Below are 19449 nucleotides of genomic sequence, written 5' to 3'. Positions count from 1 at the left end.
TAACAATGCAGACCACATTTCTATCTATCTTGTGTGATTCTTACCTAGATCCTCCCACAAGGGTTCCAGAGGCCATCCCAATTTTCTTTTGACATCTCAAAAATGCCAGTGATGCACTTACATTGTCCAGCTGTCACTTCTTTTTTTTGACAAAAAGTGTTCTTATTTTGACATCTGAATAAGTGTTGACTCCTCAGGACATGGCCTTTGACATCTTTTCCAACTTATTCATCAGCTTGTTGCACTGTGCCTTATTCAGAAACATAGATGCTATCCAAAACTTTTCTGATATCTGTGTTTTTGACTGTGGTGGCCTGTTGGATCAGGGCAGCTGAATTTGAAACAAATTCAGTATCATTTCCTTCAAGAATTAACTCATCTTTTTGGGCTTGAGAAACAACATAAGCAACACCTGGCCTCATGCTCACTCTTTGGATATATTTTTCACCAAAAAAATTTCTGATTTCAACAAATGAGCCATTCTCTTGAATAACAACATTGATGGGGAAGTGAGCATACACAGACCTCATTTTGTAACGAAAACCCAGGGTAACGCCTTTGATCATGTTTTGTACATGACTACAGGCTGTGGGCATGGTTGCAAGTTCTTTTCAATTTCCCTACCATTTGTCCACCTGGAGCCTTTTTTTCTTCTTTCCAAGAAGGCTGAACTCAACATTGATATGATTGAAATCCCTATGGAGGATTCCTCTGGGCCCCTTCACAATAACTGTTTGGCCCTTAAGAGAGATGTCAGCATTTTCTGGGATGTCAACGGTCTGGTTGCTTAGAATGGTCTTCATTCTGGTAGCGAATGGGCCAAAGAGCCCAGCTGTCACTTCTTGAACTCACTATGTTACCAACCCATCTTTCCTTCTTAGAATATATTTTCCACATAACATATTTAACTTTGGCACAGTGGAAAGAGTTCTGAATTTAGAGTTACGGGACCTATGAAATGTCGTATTATCTGGATGATCCTGGGTAGGCAAGTCACCTATCCTATGATCCAATGTATCAGTTTCCTCAAATATGAAACAAGGGTCCCTTCCATCTACAGAGCCATATTGGTTACATGGTAGAGCCTTCTCATACCCACCAGCATACATGTCTCCATTGTGATAAACGTGTGATAAAGATTTTTCAATTTTTGGGAGACTGTTGTGCTCTCTGTCTCAAAGCCAAACAGTAAAATACTGGTATTAAGAAGAGGGGCTGAAAAAGAGATAAAAAATGAAAAGGAAAAGGACCTATATGCACAAACATATTTATAGCAGCTCTTTTCTGGGGGGCAAAGAATTAGAAATTGAGGGGAAGCCCATCAGTTGGGGAATGACTGAACGAGTTGTGGTATGTGATTGTGATGAAATACTGTTGTACTATAAGAAATGATGAGCAAGATGCTCTCAGAAAAACCTGCAAAGACTTGCATGGGCTGATGCAAAGTGAAATAGACTGTGTACAAAGTAACAACAGTATTGTAAGATGGTCAGCTGTGAATGACTTAGCTATTCTCAGCAATACAATGATCCAAGACAACTCTGAAGGACTAGGTTGAAAAATACTATTTATCCCTATTTATCCCCAGAGAAAGAACTGATGGTGTCTGAGTACAAATCGAAGCATACTTTTAAAAACTTTTTCTTGAGGCTTTTTTGTCTGTGTTTTCTTTCACAACATGACTATGATGGATATGTTTTGCTTGTATAACTTATCTCGAATTGCTTGCCTTCTCAATGAAGGGGGTTGGGGATGGAGAAGGGAGAGAATTTGGAACTCAAAGTTTTAAAAACAAATGTTAAAAATTGTTTTTACATGTAACTGGGGTGGGGTGAAGAGTCAGCTCCAACTAAAATATGTATTATAAATCTTGGCTTTTCGTGGTGTGATACATGAATAGAGGTGGGGGTTTTTTGTTAAAAACAAAAAAGAAGATAGCTGGAGGTTGTAGTCTGTGGAGGATGAAGTGGCTATTGCAGGGTGAGATGACTTGCCCCATTGTAGGACTACTCTGTATGGCCTAAATCAAACTACTGATGCTCAGTCCACCAGAAGGGATAATGGCAGTCCTCATGACTAAAGAAAAAAAAATTTAATGTGAAGCCTCAGTAAATGGGCCCAGAATACAATTGTTTTGAATTTGGTATATTTTCCTGCTATCCTAAGTCCTCTATTGAACCACCCATTAAGTCCTCTGAAGATGATGTTCACCTGTGAGATATTTCACACATTCACCCCAATGGAAAGGTTTGCATCTCTATTCTTCATGTTCTTAGAGATGAGCCAAAAAGGAATGAGAGTTCTGGAGTCCAGTGCAGAGCATTGAGAAGATCCTCCTATCAGCAGTGAACATGTTGGCAGAGCCAAATGATGACTGGCACTAATGAGTATGCTTTTAAATATGGCAGTGACAGAGAACACTTTTATCAAATTGCCAAGCAGATCATGTAAAACTCGCTTGGGCTTTAGGAGCCTTATCTTGCCTCTCCTCTCCCCCTTCTTTTTCTCTCTTCTCTGTGTCTCTGTTTCTGTGTCTCTATCTCTGTCTCCCTGTCTGTGTCTCTGTCTCTCTCTCCCCCTGCCCTCACCCCCAACCACTGACATATTTGCAGTGTTCCTCATGAACTATTGGTGGTCATGGTACTTTGTGCTGGGACCCAGAAAGAGAAACCAGAGCACTCATCCTAGTTTATTCCTCATACCTGTATTCTTGCCCTGCTCCTACGTTCTCATCTTATTAGACCAATGGAGGCTTAATATATTTTTGGAGTATTCCTTGGATAAGTAGGTCAGACATTGGAGATACCAACACTACCTCTTCCTGCTGAGAGGATCTTGACTATCCATAAATTCCTTAGAAAGAACCTGCCACTTGATTAGTATTCTTCCTTGATGGAGAGATGATTGTAAGAATCATCAGGCTTTCAGTGGAATACGGTCAGTAATGCTCCTTTCAAGTTAATGAGATGAGGCTTTGGAGCAAGAAAAAAAAAAAAGGAAAGGGTTGACTGCTGAATGGTTTCCAGGGCAATTGATGTGTATTTATATATGTGCCACATGAGGAATACTACAATCAAATTCTGTCCTTGAAAATTTGAAAAATACGTATTTTTATAACCTAGTTGAATGATCTTTTCAGGCATATATTACTTTCAAAACCATAAATATTTTTTGGGAAATGACCTTTTTTACAATGTGGGTCAAAATGGGGGTGGAACATGTTAAACTGAAAAAAAAGTTGAACGAATATGTCTTAAAAACCAACAAGTGTTTGAACATCATTTATTAAAGATTCGGATTTCTGCTTTAGTTAACAGTGAGTTGGTGTAAAGCTGGGGTATGAATTCTGATAGAGGCTTCCCTGAGACGTGAAAGAGTTTACACCTTCTGAAGTTAACAATTCCTAAAAATGTTTAAGGTTGCAATATTGGGGTGGAGGGTGTGTTCAGGAAAGACTAGTACCTCTGGTGTGATGGCTGCTGATCCCTTTTCAGGTCTGCTTTCCAGCTTTGGTGGCTAGCTGTTCCACCTAACTCTTACCTGTGGCCACACAGGTAAAGTGGTCACACCCCGGTAAACTCTTTTGGCATTTGGGCTAAACCAGGTTGAGGGTAACCAAAGGGTCTCAAACTTGTTGGTAAGTTAGGGGGATGTCTACCCCAAGCACGTGAAGACTTCTCCTGGTAGAATGGGCAGATGAGAAGAATCTGTTCCAAAAGCCATGAAGCCAGATAAAGCAGGTGCTGTGGAGAGCTTAGAGCTTGGTTAGATGTCAAAGACTCCAAGGTCATCCACTGCGTCTTGAGCCATCACACAGTCATCTTGATTCTGTCCTGTCACGGGACTGTGATGACTCTGGAGGAGAGAGTAAGACTGATTATGTTGTGTAACTCTGCTTCACTTAAATCCAACTTACATACGAATCAAAAGACGTCACCCATACCATTTTGCCATTTTACCTATCTCAAAGTTCTGTGGCGACAGGCAAGTGACAAAGCAGCAGGTGCCAACACACTGGGAGCTGTAGTCACAATCCTACACACAGGAGGCCCAGGCCATAGGGTCTTCTTCTCATTAGAAGCAGTAGGGGAATTCAGTAGCTCCCAGGTGTCTGAACAGCCTTTTAAGGATTGCACTGCTCACCTCCTGGTGTGAGAAGGGGGCTAGAAAAGGTGCCCTAAAAATTGTCTGCTTACTTGACCCTGGCCTGATTACCGCAGCAGGCGGGGAACTCACCCTGTGGTCAAAACACACAAAAAAGTACAAAAACGTCTGCAAAGACAATTCCATTCACTATCAGAACATGGAATGTGTGCACACTTATAGAAAACATAAAATCTAGTAGGTCTGAAAAACAAAAAGATCTTGTTGCAAGAAAACTCAGCAGGTATTGCATCCAAATAGTAGCCCTGAATGAAACAAGGCTGGCAAATGAAGGCCAACTTATTGAAGTTGGAGTGGATACATGTTTTTCTGGAGATGCCCCAATGAAGGGCAGTGCTGTGAAGCTGGTGTAGGTTTTGCAATCAAAACTAATTTAGTCAACAAGCTTATATGCCCCCTAAAAGGAGTGAATGACAGTCTCACGACAATGTGATTGCCACTTGCAGAAAAATGTCACACCACTATCATCAGAGCCTATGCTCTCACCATGACGAACCCTGATGAGGTCAAAGAAAAATTTATTGAAGACCTGGAGATCCTTAATCAATGTGCCAAAAGAGGACAAGTTTATAATTCTGGGTGACTTTAATGCTAGAGTAGGCTCAGACTACCCAACTTGGCGGGGAATCCTAGAGAGAATGTAGTTGGAAACAGCAACAGCAACGGTCACTTACTACTGAAGACTTGTGCATCTTTTGACACCAACTCTGTCTTCCATTTACCTAAATGCAATAAAACTTTGTGAATGCACCCTCACAGAAAACATTGGCATTTAACAGACTATGTGATTGTAAGGAGAAGAGACAGACAGGGTGTGAGAGTGACAAAGGCAAATGTGTGGTGCAGAGTGCTGGACTGATCACAGACTTATCCTCTCCACTCTAAATATTCACATTCAACAAAAACAGTGTTCCCAAGGCAAAATGACTGACAGAAGAATTAATGTCAACGGATCAGAGCTCATCTCTGAGAGGGAACAGTTTGTTGCTAATTTGGAGGGAAAGTTGAACCAACATGTAGTTGGCAACAGTGGAGCAGAAAAGGAGTGGGCAGCTTTAAGAGATTAGGTATATAGCACTGCCTTTGCTCATCTGGGTCAGAACACTCGCAAACACCAAGACTGGTTTAATGAAAATGATGGGGAAATTCAGAAGCTGCTAAATGAAAAATGAGAACTCCACAGGGTTTACCAGCAGGATAGTTCATCATCTCTAAAAAGGCAGCATTTAATTTCATCGAAAGTAAAGTACCTTGCAAAGCTTAGAGAGATGCAGGATTCTTGGCTCAGCAAGAAGGCAGATGAAATCCAGTCTTATGCTGATAGTAACAATCCAAAGCACTTTTATGATGCCCTGAAGGCTATTTATGAGCCAAAGAGAATTTCCAGGAGCAGAACAGAGGTCTGTACACAATGTTTGTAGATCTGACCAAGGCCTTTGATACTGTTAGTCATGAGGGCTTATGGAAAATTATGTCAAAATTTAGTGGCTCAGAGAAGTTCATCAGCATTGTATGTCAGTTTCATGATGGCCTGCTTGCCCAAGTTCTGGATAATAGACAATGCTTTCGTGCTTTCCCAGTCACCAATTGTATTGCCAATGCAGTATGAGCAGATGCTATGAACATGCAAATGTATTTTAAGGATCTAATTGCCAGGTATAATAGGCACTCCTCACTCAAGACTAAACCCATATAACATTTATTCCATACACCAACAGCAGACAAGATATCATTATGGAAATACAGGAAAGCAAAGCTTAACAGAGCAACAGAAGTATTTACATGTATTACTGGCCCAGAGAGGGCTGCCTTCTCAATTCACTTTCACACTGGAGGCTCCTTGATGACAGCTTCTTAAAAAAAGGTCTTAAGCTAGTTGTCCTTCCCATGAGCTGGTGCCCCCCTTGAGGGGGTCTCTGCCCTTCAGTGAGTTTCTGCTGCTGCTGCTGCCTCTGCTGCCAGTCTTCTGAACACTCAACCCTCAATGCCCCACACTCATTTTCTTCTTCTCTTCTTTTCTCAACACTCTCTCTATGTACAATTATACTAGGCACCTGATTGTCTCAGCACAGAAAGGTATGAGGGCCCATGTATGCAAAGGCTTGAGAGCCCACGTGCGTAGTCTCAGCACGGGATATCAAAAACACCTGTGATTGGTGGTGTATGGTCACATGGGCATATTAATGGATGGGGAAGATCTTCATATTCCATTAATCCTACACCAATGGAGTGAACAAAGGCTGTGTGCTTGCTCCCATGCTTTTTAGCATGTTGTTTTCAGCCATGTTGTCAAATGCTTTCAGTGAGGATGAACACAGCATCCAGGTGAGCTACCACATTGATGGTAAATTCTTCAACTTGAAAAGGCTACAAGCCAAGACCAAAGTGGAGGGAGTGCTGGTGCATGATTTTCTGTTTGTGGATGATTGTGCACTCAATGCAGCCTCTGAAGCTGAGATGCAACGAAGTATGGATTGATTGTCTGCTGCTTGTGCTAATTTTGACCTAACAATTAACACCACCACACCATCCATATGTGGAACCATCAGTTACAGCAAATGGAGAAGTTTTGAATGCTGTAGATAAGTTCACTTACCTTGGTAGTGTACTTTCCAGGCATGTACACATTGATAATGAGGTTGATACACACACTGCCAGAGCTAGCTCAGTGTCTGGGAGACTCAGAAGGAAAGTATGGGAGAGAAGAGGTATTAGACTGACTACCAAACTAAAGGTCTACAGAGCCATTGTGCTAACCTCATTGTTACAACAACAATTGTTACCTGTGAAACTTGGACAGTATACCAGCGCCATGCCAGGAAACTGAAGCTATTCCATTTGAGTTGTCTTAGGAAGATTCTGAATATCACCTGGCAGGATAAGGTACTAGATACCAAGGTCCTTACTTGAACTAAACTGCCAAGCATTCAAACTCTGCTTCAGAGAGCACAACTCCGATGAGCTGGCCAAGTTGTTCGAATGCAAAACAGACGCTTGCCAAAAAGACTATTTTATGGAGAGCTCACATAGGGCAAGTGTTCACATGGTGGTCAGAAGAAGCCATACAAGGACACTCTCAAGGTCTCTCTTAAGAACTTTGGAACTGATTGTGTGACATGGGAGACGCTGGCATAGGACCTCTCAGCATGGTGTGCCCACACCAGCAAAGGTGCTGTGCTCTATGAACAAAGTAGAATTGAAGTGGCTCAATAGAAATGAGAGATGTGCAAATTTAGAGAATCCACCCTAAATGTTCACATGAGCTATTTGTGCTGACCTGTGGTAGAACATTCTGAACTCATATTTGTCTGATCAGCCACAGTTGGACACACTGTAACTTTACTCTAGCATAGTGATATCATTTCAAGAATGAAGGACAACTACCATTTAAATAGCAACTTCTATTTTTAAGATACAAGAAATTAAGGGTGGTGTATGAGTTACACACCTGTAGATTTACATTATATTATTTTAATTTTTCTCTGCAGCATAACATCATTAGACCTTTACTGAAACCTCTCATGCAATTTTATGGTGTTAGACACCACTGATGGGACTCTGAAGTGGGCTAGTGTGGAAATCTCATTCTCTCTTTTCCTGACAGGAAATTTTTTAGGTTCGGAGTATAGCAGTTGGAGAAAGCGGTAGCATGGTACCTAGATATTATTTGCAAGTGCACTCAGAATGGGTAATTAGTGTGAACAGTGGTGTTCAAAGGCAGGTGGGTGTTTGCTGGCTTGGGTTAGGTGTAGCTGAACTTCAGAGTCTGGAAGCCATATTAGGAGACCAGATGCAGAAGAGGAGGAGGAAGAAGAGGAAGGCCACATTATTTATTGCACAAGGATATGATGAAATCAGAAATATTAACATTTTTCCAAAAGTGTTTTTATTTATTTATATTTATTTCTAACACCTCCTACAACTTCCTTATTTTTATGGTAGAGTTTAATAATAATAGCTAACATTTTCATAGCTCTTACTATGCGCCAGGAACTGCACTAAAAGTTTTACAAATATTATCTCAATTGATCCTCACAACAATCCCGAGAGGTAGGTGTAGGTGCTACACCTATATATCATGAATATTTTATTCAAGAGAATAGTCAGGACACTCCTAGCTAATTGGCAAAAATGGAATAATTGACAAAAGATAGAAACAGCCAAATTCAAAGGGGCTATGATAAGACAGGCACAGTAACATATTGTTTGTGAAATTATTACTTGGTCAACCAGCCATTAGAAATCAACTTGGAATTATGTAAGAAAAGTCCCTAAGCTTCCCATGTCTTTTGACTCAAAGATCTCAATACTGGCTACACCCCCAAGGATGTCAAAGACAGGAAAAACAAAGATACCAGTGTAAGAAAATGTTCATAAAAGAACTTTTTTGTATTAGAAAAAAAACTTACATAGATTTTGGATAATGACAATACAAATTGTTGCATAGGAAACTAATGTAGTATTATTATGCCATTAGAAACCACTGAAATGAGAAATTCAGAGAAACACGAGACTTTTTTGAACTTATGCAAAGTGAACTGAGCAGAACCAAAAGAACGATATAGACAACAACTACAATAATGTAAGTGTAAAGAACCCTAAAAGAGCTGAATTCTTAGTTTCTGTAATAACTGGAAGAAAAAATGATGAAATGTATTTCCCTCTTTTTTGGCAGAAAGGAAATTGTAGGTGTGCTGTATTCCATACATTGTCTGATGTGGTCCCTATGTAGATTGAGTTTCCTTAATGGTCTTTCTTTGTTATGAGGTGGGTGGTTTTTGTACATGTAGATGAGTATATCTAGGAATTACTCTGATATAAAAGCATAAATCTTCAATAAAACTTATTTTTAAACAATTTTTAGAGGAACAAGATATGTTGAACATAGCATCAGGAAAAAAGAAAAAAATAAATTTACGTGATAACTTTATTATACATTTAAAAGGAATAGCAAGTTGTACATAATATGTTGTTGTTTCCTGTACAATTATCTATTTTATTATTATACTGTGTAATGGAAATGCTTGTTTTATTCCATAAATCAAAAATAAATAAAAATTTCAAAAACCCATCAGAATCACTTCTCATTTTTCTCCCCCAGTTGAATCTTCCCCTTAGCATAGAAAAATTTGAGCAAAACCCAACACATAAATGATAACATCTGATAATGCATGTAACATATTACCAGTGATCTCTTAATTGCCACATCCAACAGTTGTTTTTTTTTTCCTTAATCCTCATCCTTTTTGACTTCTCTGCAGCTTTTAATATTGTTGGTCACCTTCTTTTCCTTTATAGTTTCTTTTTTTTTCTTTTTCCTAGGTTTCCATGGCACTACTCAATTCTCATTCTGCTCCTGCCTGCCTAGCCTTCCTTCTCCATCCCCTTTGTTATGATCTTAGTTCAGGTGACATCTGCTAAAACTGGGTTTTTACCAGGGCTCTGCCCTAGGTTCTCTTCTCTACTATAGTATTTCACTTGGTGATCTCATCGGTTTCCACAGATTTAATTATTATTTCTGATGATTCTCAGATTTACATACCTAGCCTTAACTTCTCTCTTAACCTCCAGACTCAAATCATCCAACTGCCTATTGGATATCTCAAACGCAATGTCCCATATTTAAACTCAGCACATCCAAAATTAAACTTGTCTTGTCCCACAAACTCTCCTTTCTAACCTTCTGGTAACTGTCAAGGGTACCATCCTCCTCCCAGTTACCCAGGGTCCCAATTTAGGTGTCATCCTCAACTCTTCACTCTCTCTTACCCCCCATATCCAATTTGTTGCCAAACCCTGTCAAAGGAAAAAATGATTTTATACAAGTATTACATGAATACCTAGAAGAAATGAAGCAAAAGATAAAAAATGAAATCAAAGCTCTGGAGGAAAGATTCAGAAGGAGAATAAGTAGCTTAGAAGACAGTGTTAAATTCAGTGTTGGAGCCAGCTTGTACCAGCTCTCAAGAACTTATTGTTAAATTTTCAGTGTGAGAACTTATACCTTGGAAACTGGTAAAAGCCAGAAATCAGGGCTTGGTTTATGGTTTTGTTGATCGTCTAGAGTGAGACTTAAGAAAGTGATGGAGGAAATGCTAATCGCGTAGATCAAAAGTGTGACAGATACATACATACATACGTATCTATCTATCTATCTATCTATCTATCTATATATATATATATATATATATATATATATATATATATATATATATATATATCCAAGAGAGCTCATTGTTAAACATTTACCCACACATCCCTGCTAAAACCTTAAGCAAGGAATGGACTCCCTAAAAACTAGAATAGACCAAATTGTAATCAGTTACTTCATGAGATAGCCAACCATACTAAAACAAAATCAAAAGACTGAAAAATAGAAGAAAATGTAGGAGATCTGATATAAAAAAACTCACCTGAAAAACAGGTCAAAGAGAGATGATTTAAGAATCACTAGACTCCTTAAAAACCATTACAGAAAATTAGCCAAATACCACATTTTAAGAAACCATTAATGAAAATTGCCCAGAACTATTAAGATTAGAGGACAAAGTAAAAACGGAAAATATCCACTGATAATCTCCTAAAAGGGACCCCAAAAGGAAGAGCCTGATAGCTAAAGCCCAGTGTTGTCATGTCAAAGAATAAAAATGCTTCAAGCTTCCAGAAAGATGGAGGCCCCTGTTTATCTCCAATTGGAAACGATTCTGGGCAGTACATCATCAGGGAAGACGACTGCTCATGAGGTCTCAGGCAGCCATCAGGTCGGAGAGGCACTAACTATATTAATGCATTTGAAACAAGGACTCATCTCTTAAGATATATATACAGGAGGGCAGGGCCAAGATGGCGCTGTGAAAGCAGCAACTTCCTGGAGCTCTCTCACAAATTCTGTGAGATACCTCTAAAAAAGTGAATCTGAGCAGATTTGAGAGAGTTAGAAGCCACTGGTAGATGGAGTGGGGCAAATTTCCAAGCCAGGAGAGTCTGCAGGGTTGACAGGACAATCTGTAGGCTGGGAGAGTGCCTGGCATGCAGAACTGTGCCAGACCACATCAGAATGGGGGCAGCAACAGAACCCAGTGAGTAAATGTGGCAGGGAGAACACTGGGTGTGTGAAACTGGTGGCTATCCCCAGGCCCCCCAGCCCAGGATGGAAGTCTGTTGGAGCTATGGAAGACAGCAACGCAGCACCTGTGGCTGTGAGAGCAACTACTCCTGAGGCTTGCAGCCCACAGTCTAAAGGTTTGAAACTCACCTCTTAAACTTCCGGGAGCCATGATGACCAGGTAAAATGGCTCTCATCACTCCTTTCCTCACCCAGCTAACACTCCCTTGGGAGAAACCCTGAAATAGAGAAGCCAGAAGTGGCACTTCAGTAGCCAAATAGTGGGAGATTCTGAGCCCCAGGGGTTGGAGCCAGCAAGAGTCAACACCAGGATCCCAGAAGTACCTTCGCACAGCCAGGGGAAGTGGCAGACACCAGTGTAGACAACTGATGAGACCACCCATGCTGTAGCGCAGCCCTAGGAGAAGAGAAGACATCTAGCAGCCAGACCACCTCTCACTCATACCTCATGAAACCAGAGGCCACAGTACACAAAGCCAGTAACCAGGCACCCAGTTTCCAGAACAAGAAGCTTGGGACAGAGCCCCCTGAGCCCCAGAAGCAGAGATCCACTTTAAAAGCCAGGAAAAAGACAAACACCATGAAGAAGCAATCCAGAAAACCAAGGACTATTGATTCTTTTTATGGAGACAGGGAATATCAAAATACCAATTCAGAAGAGGACAGCATCAACACTATACCCACATCTGAAACCTCAAAAGGGAATGTGAACTGCTCTCAACTTCAACAAGCATTCTTGGAAGACCTCAAGGAGGATTTTAAAAACCAAATTAGAGAGGTAAAAGAAACAACGGAAAAAATTCACTGATGAGAACAAATCTTTAAAAAGTAAAATTGGCAAAATGGTTAAGGAGGTTCAGAATCTAATTACAGAGAATGACGCCCTAAAAAGTAAAATTTACCAAATTGAAAAGGAAGTTCAGGAGCTAAATGGAGAAAACAATTTATTAAAAATTAGAATTGGACAAAGTAGAAGCTCATGACTCTATAAGACATCAAGAATCAGTCAAACAAAATCTAAAGAATGAAAAAATAGAAGAAACTGTGAAATATCTGGTTGGAAATACAACTGACCTGGAAAATACACCCAGGAGAGACAATCTAAGAATTATTGGTCCACCAGAAAGCTATGATGAAAAAAAGAGCCTGGACAGTATCTTCCAAGAAATCATCAAGGATAACTTCCCCGAGGAGCCAGAAGCAGAGTCATTGAAAGAATCTACCAATCACTCCCTGAAAGCGATCCCAAACCGAAAATTCCAAATTCCAGAATTATCAGGTCAAGGAGAAAACACTGGAGGCAGCCAGAAAGAAACAATTCAAATATCATGGAACTTCAGTCAGGATCATGCAAGATCTTGCAACTTCTACATTAAAAGATAGGAGGAAATGGAATATGATATTCTGTAAGGCAAAGGACCTTGGACTACAACCAAGGATCAACTACCCAGCATAATTGAGCATAATTTTTCAGGCAAGGAGATGGACATTCAATGAAATAAGGAAATTCCAGACCTTTCTGATGAAAAGGCCAGAGCTCAATGGGAAATTTGATCTTCAAATACAAAACTCAAGAGAGACATAAAAAGGCAAATGAGGGGGGAAGAACCTTGTTATTCAATAAGGGCAAATTGTTTACATCCTTATATAGGATTATATTATTTTATGTATGTTATATATGTCAATCTTGAGAATAGTACAGTTATTACAACAATTGAAAGGGATATACATAGACTGAGGGTGTCAATATAAAGTAACTGATATGATGATAAAAAAAACATAATTAAGGGGTATAACAGGATGGTTCTGGGAGAAAATCAAGGGAGATGGTAGAAAAGAGTAAATTACGTAACATGAAGAAGCACAAAAACATATTATAGTAGAGGGAAAGAAGGGAGAGAGAAGAGCAGTATTTGAGCTTTACTGTCATTGATTTGATTCAAGCAGGGAATAACATATTCTGATAAGTATAGAAACCAAACTTATCCTACAGGCAGGAGAAAAGGGAAAGCAAAGGAAAGGGTGGTTAGAAGGGAGGGAAGAAGCAGCAAGAGGAAAAGGGTAAGATAAGGGAGGGGAGTCAATAGGGAGGGAAAACTGAGGAAGGTGGCAGTCAAAAGCAAAACTCTTTGGAAGAGTGGAAGGGAGAAGAGAGAAATAAAAGCATAAATGGGGGGGGAATAGGATGGAGAAAAAGACACAGATAGTAATCATAACTGTGAATGTGAATGGGATAAACTCTCCCATAAAACAGAGGCAGATAGCAGAATGGATTAAAAACCATAATCCTTCAATATGTTGTTTACAAAAAAACACATTTAAAACAGGGGGATATACACAGGGTAAAAGCAAAGGGCTGGACTAGAATATATTATGCTTCAGCTGAAGCAAAAAAAGCAGGGGTAGCAATCCTAATCTCAGACAAAGCAAAAGCAAAGATAGATGTAATTAAAAGAAATAAGGAAGGACACTATATCCTACTAAAAGGCACCATAGACAATGAAGCAATATCATTACTTAACATATATGCTCCAAGTGGTATGGCATGCAGATTATTAGAGGAGAAGTTAAGGGAGTTACAGGAAGAAACAGACAGCAAAACTATACTGAGGGGGACCTCAACCTCCCCCTCTCTGAACGTGATAAATCTAACCTCAAAATAAACAAGAAAGAAGTCAAGGAGATGAATAGAATTTTAGAAAAGGTAGATATGATAGAACTCTGGAGAAAACTGCATGGGGATAAAAAGGAATATACCTTTTTCTCAGTGGTACATGGCACTGTACTGGTAATTGAGGTGGGAATTTTTACTGTTTTCTCTTTGAGAATGCAAAGTATTCAAGTGCCTTTGATTAAGTCTTGTTAGGTGCTCAGCCCCAGGCCCACACCTTTTTGCTAACTAGGTGGGAAGCTCCAGGCCCACACCCTTTTGCTGATTAGGTGTGGAATCTTCAGGCCTAAAGAAGGGTATACAAACTCAGAGGTTAGTGTTTTTTGGGGGGGGCTCTCACTCATTGGAAGAGTGTTGGTGTGGAGACTCTGGGTAGCCATTAAGGAGCCCACCCACTTTAAAAAAAACCCTGATGTTGGTGCTTCTCTTTTTTGGTAGCTATGTATATAATGTCTTGATCGGACAAAGGCTGTCTGTTGAATGGTGTTATTTGCTCCATTTATATTGTCTCTGTATGTAATTTTGGTTTGTGTTTGCCCTGAAGTTCAGGCTGCTGGCTTTTTCCCCTGAACTAAGTGCATGATATATGTATGTTTGAGTAAACCGAGATTGTTAACCTCTTAAAGTTGCTTTCCTTAGAAAAACAGATCAAAGAACCTGTGTTGGCAGCTCTTGTTGCTGGTTTTGTTGAGTCTTACACCCCTACAGCAGCTGCTAGCAGCATTGTTGTTACAGGCACATACTCAAAAATTGACTATGTAACTAGGGCATAAAAATCTCACAATTCAACGCAGAAAGGCAGAAATAGTCAATGCATCCTTTTCAGATCATGATGCAGTAAAAATTATCTGTAATAAAGGACCGTGGAAAAGATAAACTAAAAATTAATTGGAAACTAAATAATCTAATCCTAAAGAAAGTGTGGTTCAAAGAACAAATCACAGAAACAATTAATAACTTCATGCAAGAGAAGGACAATAATGAGACAACATACCAAAACTTATGGGATGCAGCAAAAGCAGTTCTTAGGGGAAGTTTTATATCTCTAAATGTTTACATAAATAAAATAGAGAAAAAGGAGATTAATGAAATGGTCAGGCCACTGAAAAGCTAGAAAAAGAACAAAGTGAAAATCCCCAATTACATACCAAACTAGAAATACTGAAAACCAAAGGAGAGATTAATAAAACTGAAATCAAGAAAACTATTGAACTAATAAATAAAACTAAGAGCTGGTTTTATGAAAAAACCAATAAAATTGATAAACCATTGGTCAATTTGATTAAAAAAAGAAAGAAGAAAACCAAATTACCAGCATCAAAAATTAAAAGGGTGAATTAACCTCCAATGAAGAGGAAATTAAAACAATAACTAGGAATTATTTTGCCCAATTGAGCAAGCCATCAATGAACTCCCTCAGAAAAAAATATCCAGGGCCAGATGGTTTTACATGTGAATTCTATCAAACATTTAAAGAACAATTAATTCTCATCCTTTATAGGCTATTTGGGAAAATAGGTGAAGAAGGAGCCCTACTAAATTCTTTTTATGACACAAATGTAGTACTAATACCTAAACTAGCAAGAGTCAAAACAGAGAAAGAAAATTTTAGACCAATTTCCCTAATGAATATTGATGCAAAAATTTTAAATAAAATATAAACAAAAAGATTGCAGCAACTCATCACAAGAATAATGCACAATGACCAGGTAGGATTTATTCCAGGAATGCAAGCCTGGTTCAATATTAGGAAAATTATCAGCATAATTGATCATATCAACAACAAAACTAGCAGAAACCATATGATTATCTCAATAAAATAAAATAAAAAGCATTTGACAAAATACAACACCCATTCCTATTAAAAACACTAGAAAGCATAGGAATAAATGAAGACTTCCTTAAAATGATAAGTAGCATCTACTTAAAACCATCAGCAAGCGTTTTGTGTAATGGGGATAAGCTAGATGCATTCCCAATAAGTTCAGGGATGAAATAAGGATGTCCATTATCACCCCTATTATTCAATTTTGTACTAGAAATGTCAGCTTTAGCAATAAGAGAAGAAAAAGTGATTGAAGGAATTAGAATAGGCAAAGAAGAAACCAAGTTATCACTCTTTGTATATGATATGATGATGTACTTAGAGAATCCTAGAGGATCAAATAAAAAAACTACTTGAAATAATAAACAACTTTAGCAAAGTTGCAGGATATAAAATAAACCTACATAAATCCTCAACATTCCTACAGATTACAAACAAAGCCCAAGAGCAAGAGATAGAAAGAGAAATTCCATTTAAAGTTACTGTAGACACTATAAAATATTTGGGAGTTTACCTGCCAAGACAAACCCAGGACCTATATGAACACAATTACAAAACACTTTTCACACAAATAAAGTCATATCTAAATAAATGGAAAAACATTAGTTGCTCATGGCTAGGCCAAACTAATATAATAAAAATGACAATTTTATCTAAATTAATTTACTTATTCAGTGCCATACCAATCAAACTACCAAAAAATTATTTTACAGAGCTGGATAAAATAACAACAAAATTCAACTGGAAGAATAAAAGGTCCAGAATATCAAGGGAATTAATGAAAAGAAATGCTAGGGAAGGTGGCACACCACATATTAAACTCTATTATAAAGCAGCAGTAATCAAAAGTACTTGGTACTGGCTAAGAAACAGAGCGGTGGATCAGTGGAATAGGTTATGTACACAAGATGCAATATTCAACGACTATAGCAATCTACTCTTTGATAAACCCAAAGAATCCAGCTTCTGGGCTAAGAATTCACTATTTCACAAAAACTGCTGGGAAAATTGGAAAATGGTATGGCAGAAACTGGGCATAGACCAATATCTTACACTGTATACCAAAATAAAGTAAAAATGGGTTCATGATTCAGGAATAAAGGTTGATACTATAAGCAATTTGGGAGTGCAAGGAATAGTTTATCTATCAGATTTATGGGAAAGGTAAGAATTCACACCCAACAAGAAATAGAGAGTGTTACAAAATACAAAATGGATAATTTTGATTATGTTAAATTGAAAAGTTTGTGTATAAACAAAGCCAATGCAACAAAGATTAAGAGGGAAGCAGAAAATTGGGAGAAAATCTTTACAACTGGTGTCTCTGATAAAGGCCTCACATCTAAAATATACAGGGAACTGAGCTAAATTTATAGGATTAGAAGTCATTTCCCGATTGAGAAATGGTCAAAGGATATTAATAGGCAGTTTTCAGAGGAAGAAATTAAAGATATCTATAGTCATATGAAAAAATGCTCTAGATCACTACTGATTAGAGAAAAGCAAATCAAAACAACTCTTAGGTACTACATCTCTCCTGTCGGACTGGCTAATGTAACAAAACAGGAAAATCATACATGCTAGAGAGAATGTGGGAAAATTGGAACACTGTTACATTGTTGGTGGAGTTGTGAACTGATCCAGCCATTCGGGAGAGCAATTTGGAACTATGCCCAAAGGGTTATAAAAAGGTGCATGCCCTTTGACCCAGCAATACCACTTCTAGGGCCGTATCTAAAAGAGATCACGCAAGTGGGAAAAGGACCCATATGTACAAAAATATTTATAGGAGCTCTTTTTGTGGTGGCTCAGTATTGGAAATCAAGGGGATACCCATCAATTGGGGAATGGCTAAACAAATTGTGGAATACGAAGGTAATGAATACTATTGTGCTATAAGAAATGAGGAGTGAAGGAAACTCCAAAAAATACTGAAGAAAACTACACCTTAAAAAATAGACTAACTCAAATGGCAAAAGAGCTCCAAAAAGCCAATGAAGAGAAGAATGCCTTGAAAGGCAGAATTAGCCAAATGGAAAAGGAGGTCCAAAAGACCACTGGGGAAAATACTACCTTAAAAATGAGATTGGAGCAAGTGGAAGCTAGTGACTTTATGAGAAATCAAGATATTATAAAACAGAACCAAAGGAATGAAAAAGTGGAAGACAATGTGAAATATCTCATTGGAAAAACCACTGACCTGGAAAATAGATCCAGGAGAGATAATTTAAAAATTCTTGGACTACCTGAAAGCCATGATCATAAAAAGAGCCTAGATAACATCTTTCAAGAAATTATCAAGGAAAACTACCCTCATATTCTAGAGCCAGAGGGTAAAATAGAAATTGAAAGAATCCACAGATCGCCTCCTCAAAAAGATCCCCAAAAGAAAACTCCTAGGAATATTGTCGCCAAATTCTGGAGCTCCCAGATCAAGGAGAAAATACTGCAAGCAGCCAGAAGGAAACAATTTGAGTATTGTGGAAACACAATCAGAATAATCTAGCAGCTTCTACATTAAGGGATCAAAGGGCTTGGAATACAACACTCTGGAGGTCAATGGAGCTAGGATTAAAACCAAGAATCACCTACCCAGCAAAACTGAGTATCATGCTGCAAGGCAAAATATGGATTTTCAATAAAATAGAGGACTTTCAAGCTTTCTCAGTGAAAAGACCAGAACGGAATAGAAAATTTGACTTTCAAACACAAGAATCAAGAGAAGCATGAGAAGGTAAACAAGAAAGAGAAATCACCAAGGACTTACTAAAGTTGAACTGTTTTATTTGCATTCCTACATGGAAAGATGATGCGTATGATTCATGAGACCTCAGTATCAGGGTAGCAGAAGGGAATATACATATATGTGTATGTATATATATCTATATATATATGTGTGTGTGTGTGTGTGTGTGTGTATATATATATATACATATATATGTATATATATATACACATAGACAGAGGGCACAGGGTGAGTTGAATATGAAGGAATGATATCTAAAAAAATCAAATTAAGGGATGAGAGGGGAATATATTGAGAGAGGGAGAAAGGGAGAGATAGAATGGGGTAAATTATTTCACATAAAAGCAGCAAGAAAAAGCAGTTCTGTAGGAAGGGAAGAGGAGGCAGGTGAGGGGGAATGAGTGAATCTTGCTCTCATCAGATTTGACCTGAGGAGGGAATACCATACACACTCAATTGGGTACTTACCCCACAGTAAAGAAGGAGGAAGAAAATAAAAAAGGGGGAATGATAGAAGGGAGGGCAGATAGGGGGAGGGGGTAATCAAAAACAAACACTTTCAAAAAGGGACAGGGTCAAAGGAGAAAATTCAATAAAGGGGGATAGGTTAGGAAGGAGAAAAATATAGTTAGTCTTTCACAACATGAGTATTGTGGAAGGGTTTTACATAATGATACGCATGTGGCATATGTGGAATTGCTTGCCTTCTTAGGGAGGGTGGGTGGGAAGGGAAGAGGGGAGAGAATTTGGAACTCAAAGTTTTAAAAATAGATGTTCAAAAAAAAGTTTTTCATGCAACTAGGAAATAAGATACACAGGCAATGGGGCATAGAAATTTATCTTGCCCTACAAGAAAGTAAGGGAAAAGCGGATGGGAAGGGAGTAGGGTGACAGAAGGGAGGGCTGACTGGGGAACA

The 19449-nt window shown here is 38.6% G+C and overlaps 2 pseudogenes; one reads left to right on the top strand and one right to left on the bottom strand.

Annotated features, from left to right (window-relative positions):
- Positions 1–224: 224 nt before the first annotated feature.
- LOC118834008 lies at positions 225–803 on the bottom strand (annotated as a pseudogene).
- Positions 804–2112: 1309 nt separating this feature from the next.
- Positions 2113–2469, top strand: LOC118843705 (annotated as a pseudogene).
- The last annotated feature ends 16980 nt before the right edge of the window (positions 2470–19449 follow it).

Source organism: Trichosurus vulpecula, chromosome 1 (assembly GCF_011100635.1).
Source record: "Trichosurus vulpecula isolate mTriVul1 chromosome 1, mTriVul1.pri, whole genome shotgun sequence".
In the NCBI taxonomy this organism is placed as follows: domain Eukaryota; kingdom Metazoa; phylum Chordata; class Mammalia; order Diprotodontia; family Phalangeridae; genus Trichosurus; species Trichosurus vulpecula.
Note: the sequence above shows the minus strand (reverse complement) of the source record. Positions and strands in the feature narration are given on the sequence as shown.